The following is a 9,463-nucleotide window of genomic DNA, read 5'->3' on the forward strand; positions in this document are numbered from 1 at the left end:
CTGTTGAAGACGAGTTTAATGAAAATGATGATGTTTCTAGTGATGACGAGAATGTCGATGTATCTGATTGATGTATTTGTTTTTAATATGATTGATTTTAGACTTAATGCATGTGATTTGATGGATTTAATCATGAAAATCTATTTATATAATTTGATTTTGTGTAAGGTAATGTGGGGTTTGAATTAGAAAGAAGAGATTGAGATTATAAGTTAAGGAATTAGAAAGGGGAGATGGGCTTGGGGTTTGGAAAATATGAAGTAGAAGATAAGGAAGATGGGGTTTGGGGTTTCGGATTTTAGGGATATAAACATAATCCTCGTTATTTCCTCATAAAATAACGAGGAATTTACGACGAATCCTAAAAATAAAGAAAGCGAGACTCGTTAATTCCACGTAAGCAGAATTCGTCGTAAAGACGTCGTAATAGGAAAATGCGGGCCTTTGTATTTCCTCATAAGGAAAAACATGGGCCTTGCTATTTCCTCGTAAAGTAACGAGGACGTTACGAAGAAACAAAACGCGGACCTTGCTAATTCCTCGTAAACAAATACGGGCCTCGCGAGTTCCTCGTAACTTTACGAGAATATTACGACGATTACTAATTTCTTATATATACATGCGAGCTTCTCACTTCCATTTCGTCTCCACTTCCTCTCTCTTTCGTAGAAATGGTACGTACTCTCTCTATTTCCTCTCTAATTTGATTAGTTTAGGGTAGATTAGGTGGTTAGTGTAGGGAATTTAGATAGGTTTATGGATTTTATGTTAATTAGTGTTGATTAGGTGGTTAATGTAAGAAATTCAGCTAGATTTATAGAATTTGTTAATTATTGAATTTGTTAATTACTGTTGATGTTAATTTTAAAAATTGAAAAAAAAAATTCAAACGGTTCGAAAGAATAGACTTACTCCCCATTACAGAGAGATGTTCGGTGAGCCTAGCAGTCGTTTAGACCCGTCTTCTTCAGCTCTCGATTCTTCGGGTCCGGAGACTGTCCCCGAGACTCAGTATTCTCCGAGAGTCTCTCGGTCGCCTCCTTTTGGTGCACCATCGGTTCCTTGATTCGTTGCACCACTGGCTCCTAATGCTCATGTCCCAGAGGTGCCTCCTCCTGTGCCTCCTCCGATGGCTCCTCCGATGCCGGCCGGGATTCATCCCGATTTGATGGTGCCACCGAGTGCTCCTTACTCGCAGTACACTGTCGAGTACCTTCTCGCTCAGCCAGGCAGAGAAGGTTTATCAGTCCTAGACCCCGACCGACCGAACGGAACTTTATAGTACGTTACATTTTTATAATTTTAATTCTTTTAAAATTATTTTATAACAATAATAAATAATTTATACTTTAAATTTGTATTTTTTCAGGTTTGGGGTTGACGGATGTGTTGCTCAGAACGTAACCGAGACGATCAAAGGTTACTTCTCCGAGCCACATCCGAACTGGAAAAAAACGCCGATCTACGTAAGAAAGACGTGGTTCAAAATTTTCGCTGTAAGTTACTATTAGTTAATTATATATACTTTAATTTTTTATGATTTAGATTTTTTAATTTTTTAAAACTAATTCTTAATTTAATTTTTTCTGTTACAGCAAAAATAGCATTGGTCCATGGGGGTCAATGAGAAGGTGAAGAAAGCGTTTAACGCGAAGGCGAAAGTTCGCTTGTTGGACACGGTCTCCAACTGGAAGGGTGACTGGATCGTGAAGGGGTATGAGCGTGGCAAACTCTTGAGCTCACCAAGGATGTGTGGGATGGCGTCATCTGTTATTGGCGGGATCCTGACTCCATTAGAGTCGCCGAATCTTGCTCAGCCTCCCATCAGACGGTAGATGAGCATGGCCACGGGCCGATGCTTCACTCTACGGGTCAATAACCCCACGCCGGTGTCCATCTGGATATGGTAATTAAATATTTAATTTTATTATATATATATATATATATATATTCTAACTTTCTTAAATGTTTTTTTATGCCAAAGAGATGGGAGAACTCCCTTCTCTTTTGAAACTTTACGAGAGGACCCACAAGAACAATGCGGGCCAATTTCTAGATGCTAGGTCCGAGCAGATCTTCAACGACTTGGTTGGTCGGGTTGAAGACCGCCAGACCCAGCTGACCCAGGAGTCCACCGACGGATTACCCTTCACCTTATCCACACTTGAAGTGGATAGGATTTACGATGAGGTAATTTTTTTTAAATTTTAATTTTTTTTATTATTCATTTAGTTTAACTTTAACTTTTTACTAACAATATTTATTTTTTCTTCTTTTCGTTGGTTGTATTATAAATTCAAAACTTATTTATGTATAAAATATTTTCGTATTTACGTTTATTTTTAAATTATATTTTTATTAATAAATTAAATAATTTATTATATTTTTTAATTCTGGAAAATAAAAAATCGAAGTAAATTCGTAGCTAAATTACGACTACATTACGTGGAAAGTTTGCGAGGAAGTTACGAGGAAAACTTTTACGTCAACATTACGAGGAAAGCTTAACGAGTATTTTACGTGGAAGGGTTTACGTGTAATTTACGAGGTATTACTTTTGAGGTATTTACGAGGAAATGTAGCGTCCTCCTTACGTGGAAAGGTTACGTGGTTTTTACGACGAATAATGTTCTTCGTCTTTACGACGAAGTGTGTTTCTCGCTAGTTTACGAAATATGCGTTACGACGAACTAATAATGACGAAACTTTTTTCTTCGCTAATTCCTCGTAAAACCTATTTTACGACGAACTTACTACGAATTTCGTAACCGTTAATGTTGTGTTTTCTTGTAGTGAATATTTCTTTATTTGATATAATACGATTTTGTAACTTAATAATATACATCAAAGCCAAAACACTAATTCATATTAAAATTGTTACTAACCAGAAAAAACTCGCGCTTAAAAATCTAGTATAGTATTATATTTGAAAATTGCCTTAGCGCACTGAGTCTGCCAATGAATTATGTATATCAGTATATAGAGCCGCTTGATAAGAACATACAGACAAACAAGAACCATGAAAATGTACTTTCTCGATTCTGAAAGAACAAAGAAAAAGAAGAAAGGCCAAACTTTATGACAAGAACAAGAAAGCAATTGTTAGATTCCAGACTTTAGTTCGAAATGTAAACTACCGGCAATAATGAAAAACTTCTACATCATGTTTTGCCATTCATACTTAAAAGTCGTGCAACAGAGAGATTTCAGAGTCCTCCACTTTGAAAGTTCCACAGCAGCAAGAACACGTTTAATTCTCTGAACATGTCTATACTAAAGTGATCATGTTTCTCACTAGTGCAAGTTAGAAAAAACAAGCATAATCCATTTTATTCTGAGGACTCAGACAAAGCATCTCTGCATCCTTCAACCTCTCACTTGGTAATTTCCCTTCTCTATTAAATTCCAAACTTCTCTGTTCATCATATAAAAAACAAACAAAACATGTTGATCCAAATAGTAATCATCAATGTTTATTGACTATCATATGACATTTTAATAGTGGTGAAAATTAGAAAACACAAACAATCCATTTTATTCGTACAACAACAACAACAACTCAACCCTCGCATAAAAACAGCAAAGTCACAAGATTGAAGAAACATCATTAAAGCAAAAGAAAATGAAAGCAGAACAACAAATCTTAAAAATTGATTCAACAAGAAAATTTGAGACCAGAACCTCCAAACTTCTCTTCAGTGATTCTATCTATTGCATCTGCCAAGGACTCACTCAAAGTATCTCTCCATCCTCCGATCTCTCCTTTTCTAAAGAAAGCATTAGTCTCTATTCCATTTGGCAGTTTCCCTTGTCTATTAACTTCCAACCTACTCAAACTCTCAAAACTACACAACTTCACAATCTCTCTCACTTCTTCCTCAGCAGTAAAACCACATCCAATGAACTCAGCGATTCTCTTAACCTCAACTTCAGTCTGCTTCTTGAGCTCCTCATATGTAACAACAAGACCTTGTTCGGATTCTCGAGGCTCGCATACCAATACTCCAACACATGATCCCAAAATTTTCCAGCAATAAACTTCCCTTTACAAAACGCTTCAACAGCTTTTTCAATAGGATAATCAGCGGTTTCTTGAGGAGCAAGTTTCTTCCCAAAATGCCAAAAGGACACAAACATGTCCTTAGGGTTCCTACAACACTACACAATCTTACAAGACGAGCTTTTAACGGACTCGGGCAGCGAAAGATGTGATATGTGCGTGTTCATGAGTCTTGGAGAAGACAACTGGGAGAAATCGAAATCTGGAGATTCGTAGTAAACTCCTTCCAAGAAAGGCACACGGGAGTGCGGATTGGTAACAAGAAGAGGATGATCACCAGTAGAAGAAGAAACTGGAAACTTGTGTCGGTTAATGAGAGCAAAAAACAAGAGCCTTTAACCAAGTGGTACCTGATTTTGGATTGGTGACGAGGATAATTTCGGAATCTTTGGCCTCAAAGTGTTTTTGGCAAGTCAAGATTCCTTGTAGCAGCGCTTGTGTGTGCCAACGTCCTTGGAACTGATACATTTGGCTCACTAACCAACCTTTCTCGCTTGGAAGAGAAGAAATCAGATCTTTTGTTTCTTATGTCAGATTTTCATCTCTCAAGTACTCAGGAACAGATGATGATGATGATGACATTGCTGAGAGTAATCTTAAAAAAGTGTTAGAAACTATGAGATGTTTTTTCTTAAGCTCTATATGGGTAATGCTGGTGTGCTTTTATAATAAGATCGTGTTGAATGAGAAGTTTGCTCTACAAGTAAACAGCTCAATACTATACTTGGGTACCCGTGTATCTAAATGTCCATGTTTAGATGGACATTTTTCATATTTGTACTTTTGTAGATAAATAATGACCGGGTCCATTAACGACCACACTTGTTAAAGACCGTAAACATTAACAATCATGTCTATATGAGCTGCATATAGGTCAATTTTGATAATTTGACGTAAACATGAATTTCTGGTTTTGCCACGAAAATGAACTTTTGCTATTTTGGCGAATTTTGTAAAGTTTTTTAGTTAAGCAAAAATATAATTTTACTGATTTTGCGAGAGAACTCATGTTTGATTTTCCGATTTAACGAAAAACATTGTTTTATGGTTTTAACAGAAAAACTCAATATTTCAGTTTTATTGGAGTGGGCAAATTCTGTTTTGGCGAAAAAACTTTGTTTTGTCAGAAAAATTTGTTGTGTAGTTTTGCCAAAAAAAAACTTGGTTACGTGATTTTGCCGAAAATTTTCATTTTTTTGCAATTTCGGGAGAAAACAAAAATTTTTTGTTTCAGCAAAAAAAATTATTTTTGCGGTTTGGGCGGAAAATAAGATTTATAGTTTCTGCGGAAAAATTCTTTTTTTTTTTGCAATTTGTGAAAACTCATTTTTGCGGTTTTGCCGAGAAAACTCATTATGAATGCAGTTTTTACGCATTCAAAATCCACTTTTAAATGGAATTCAAAATATGAGGAATGCAAAGTCTACGCATTCTAAAGGTAGCTTCATTTATTATGAATGCAGTTTTTACTTTTATGAAAAAATTGTCGAATTTTATGAATACGAAATCTAGACACAACTTAAAAGTCTACATATGGTAGAATCTGTTTACGGATTAGTTATATGTTCTCTACGCAGTTTAGAAACTGCATTCTACGGATAAGAATAACTATATTTCCAAAAATTCAGTTATAAAATATTTTAAAAATATTTTGAAATCTTTTTATTTTCCTAAAATGTGTACATGTGATTTTCCAAAAGTCCATAGTTTTTCTTGTGATTTTCACAAACTCTTCTTTTATGATGAATATCTTTACGACATATAGGGCTTTTGTGGTTTTTATTTTTTTATCGAAAATTATTTTTAATTTTTTTATTCCTAATATGTTTTTAATATTTATACTACTTTTAAATTGTATTTTATTTGAGTAATCAAGGGTTAATTTTGAGATTATGAGAAAAATGTACTATAGGGACAAACTAAGGTTGATTTTATACTATAGGGATAAAGAGTGTGTTTTTCCATTCTATTTTGGTAAAATTCCCAAAATATTATGCTCATGTACACTTATTATATTGGGCCCCCTATTATATTTTAATTAAAGACGGCTTGGACATATTCCCTCACTTTAGAAAAATGTATGCTTTGATATTGTTACACATAAAAAATATAGGGAAATTGCCACAAATACCACATTCATAGTATCTTTTTTTATGTTTACATTAACCACTTTTACTCTCATTTTTAATGAAGGGTAAAAGATATTTATATCTCTATGGTTAACTAATCTAGAGTTAGCGTTTAGAGTTGAAAGGTGGAGTAGAATTTTTGGAATGTGAAATTTAGGATTCTAATAAATATATAAATAAGAACTTAAAAAAAATATAAATTTTTTAAAATTAGTTTCAAACATAATTTTTGATTTGAAAAAAAAAATTCAAAAATGGTTCCAAAAAACAATAGTAAAATAGTTCAAATTTGAAAAAATATAATTCGAAAACATAAAAAAATGATTTTTTTATTTTTTATTTTGTTTATTTAAATAATTATTTATTATATATATAAAGAACAAAGGTATTAGAGACTTTTGCCACTTAATGAAGAATGTATTTTTGAAAATGTTTCTTTAACGGTGGTAAAGATGAATAATGGTAAACATGAAATTCTCCCAAAAATATATTATATTTTGCTTAATATATTGTTTTGCAATTAATTATTTTCTACAATTTTTAACCAATATAAATTTAATAAATATAATTAATTTTTTAAAATTACGATTTAGCATTAGCTATTATAATAAAATGCTAAAATGTCTTTTATCAAAAGAATTTTTCAAAACATTGATCATTTTGAAGTATTGAATATAAGGGAATTTCATGTTTACCACTTTCATAGAATAACTAGCGACTAATCGAATCATTTGCTATTTAGGCTAGGCATAGATGTTAAAGAATTACTAAGTTATTTAATATATATATTTTTTTATTTATATGATATATTTTTCTTTCTTTTATTTTAATTATAAAATTATTTTGATGAGATCAACATTAAAGATACAAAAAAATTAAAATAGATAAATTTGTGTGTTTCTGCTAACATTATTTTGGTTAAGGCTGATTTGCCGCATAGATGGGACCCTGACGCCGCTTAAAGCCTTAAACCAATTATTAGAACAATGGTTTGGCTAATTCTTAAGGAAAGGTGTACCCCATAAATATACTCACTTTTTTTTGGGATATTTAAATGGGACTTGAAACCTGACTCTTTATTTGTATGGTCACACAAATTTTGATATTGCAAAATTACTTCAAACCCATATCTTAAACCACAAATTTAATATAGGTATGCTTCATTTTAAACCACAATTTTGATTTTTGTTTTATTGCTTTGGACATCTCGATCAGACAGGGGAGCTATGCGCATAGATAAAACGTGTTTAGAACATGGGTTGGTGCGTGTGCAAGTTTTACCCACAACATGCAACATGCAGGGGAAAATGACCATCTAAATCCTCAACTATTTGAAATCAGTAAGTTTTAATACTGAAGTATCACTTGCACGATTTTATTCTCTAATTTATAGTTGACTTGGCAAATTAGTGACAAAAAAAGTCAACTGTTAAATCATAAATGAATCTCGTTAGTTTTATATCAATTATCCTCGCCGTTGAATCTGAAAATTTTCAAATCCCCAAATACAAATTTTAACTTTGAGTGGAGAAGATTTTCGGCAATGGGAAAGGTAATTTCCGGTGATATTTATTTCCGTAATTGGGTCGAATTTGCTATATTATCACCGGAAATCGCCTTTATCGTCGTCGGAAATCGACTTCAATTTAAGTTAAGATTTGAATTTGAAGATTTCAAGTTTTTAAAGTTCAGTGACGAAGATAATTGATAAAAAGTTAACAAAAATCAATTATAATTTAACAGTTGACTATTTTAGTCACCAATTTGTCAAGTCAACTATTAGTTGAAAAATAAAATCGTGCAAGTAATAGTTCAGTATTAAATTTGATGATTTTAAATAGTTGAGGATTTAAATGCCCATTTTCCCCAACATGCATATGTAATCACAACTAGAAACTTTTAGACGCCATTACTATTATATATAATAAATTTTAATTTATATTATTTATTTTAAATGAAAAATATGGTTTACATTTTTATATTATTTTTAATAATTTCATCCTTTTATTTATAACTAAGTGGTTTTATTATATGATGTTTATAAATACATTGTGTTTGTTTTGGAGTATTTTTAGTATGTTTTCAGGTTTTGGAGTGATTTGAAGGAAATTGGTGATTTTGGTGTTTTTAGAGATAAAATGATAAAGAACTTGTAGCTAACCATCGAACAGCCTAGCGATTGATGATTGAAGATGATAATCAATCGACACACACTTTGTGTTGTCGATCGACATCGAAGCGCGCAAATGCCAGATTTGGTTCCAACCGACTTTAAGCCCAAGTCCCACAAGAATTACCAAATTACCCTTGGCGAGTTTTAACCTAATATTTATGTGCTCTGCCATTGTTCTAGGCAACACACGCTTTCTAACTTTCATACTTTCTTACAGCAAAATACTTAGAGTCTTAGGTTTGGAGAGAAGATCCAAGAACTCCTTTAGAGATTTGTGATTGGAACTCCAAGTTTTTCTACTTTTATCTATTTATGCAGTTTTCATATTTCTTAGCTATGTTTGAGTAGTTCTCTTTGTTAGATTTAGGGTTCAGATATTCATGAGGGATTAGTCCAAAATATAGAATTGCTAAGTGTTAGGATGTCTATCAATTAAACTGTTCTTAATGCTTGTGTTCTAAAATAGCTAACTAGGATCTTGCCTATAGATATTAGGGCGCAAGCGAAAGCTTGGTTCTTTTCATATCTGATTCAAAACCCAATCAATCAACCGAGCATTTACTTTGTTCAAACCGCTGTATTTACATTTAAACCTATTTGCCTAGCTTAACCACATAACTATTAGATCATTTGTGTGTTTTAGCTCCATGTGAATTTGATCCCTAAATGCTACAACTCGACCTCTCACTACAAGAAAACAACGGTATTCGGACGGACATTCCGACGGAAAATGAAATCCTTGGAATATCCCGAGGATATTCCGAGGAAACAAAAAAATTTATCCTCGGAATATCCCGAGGAATTTCCGAGGAAATTCCGAGGAAATATTAATCCGTCAGAATATTCTTATGGAATACCGAGGAAAAATGTATTCCTCGGAAAAAACCGATGAATTCCGAGGATATATTATGGCCGTTAGAGAGCCGTTGGAGGATTTTTAAAATTCCAAGGAAATTCCGACGAACTAGCCGTTTCCGTCGGTATTCCGTCGGAATTTCCTCGGTCTGTCGGCAGGATTTCAACTATAAATACAAGCACTCCTCTTCCTCTTCATTCACTCCATATCTTCATCCTCCCTCTTACTCTCTTTACACACGAATT

At 33.2% G+C, this 9,463-nt stretch overlaps 1 pseudogene; it reads right to left on the minus strand.

Moving 5' to 3' along the window:
- Positions 1-3,570: 3,570 nt before the first annotated feature.
- On the minus strand, positions 3,571-4,642 carry LOC106317155 (annotated as a pseudogene).
- Positions 4,643-9,463: the final 4,821 nt, after the last annotated feature.

This window comes from Brassica oleracea, chromosome C9, assembly GCF_000695525.1.
Source record: "Brassica oleracea var. oleracea cultivar TO1000 chromosome C9, BOL, whole genome shotgun sequence".
NCBI classification, from domain to species: domain Eukaryota; kingdom Viridiplantae; phylum Streptophyta; class Magnoliopsida; order Brassicales; family Brassicaceae; genus Brassica; species Brassica oleracea.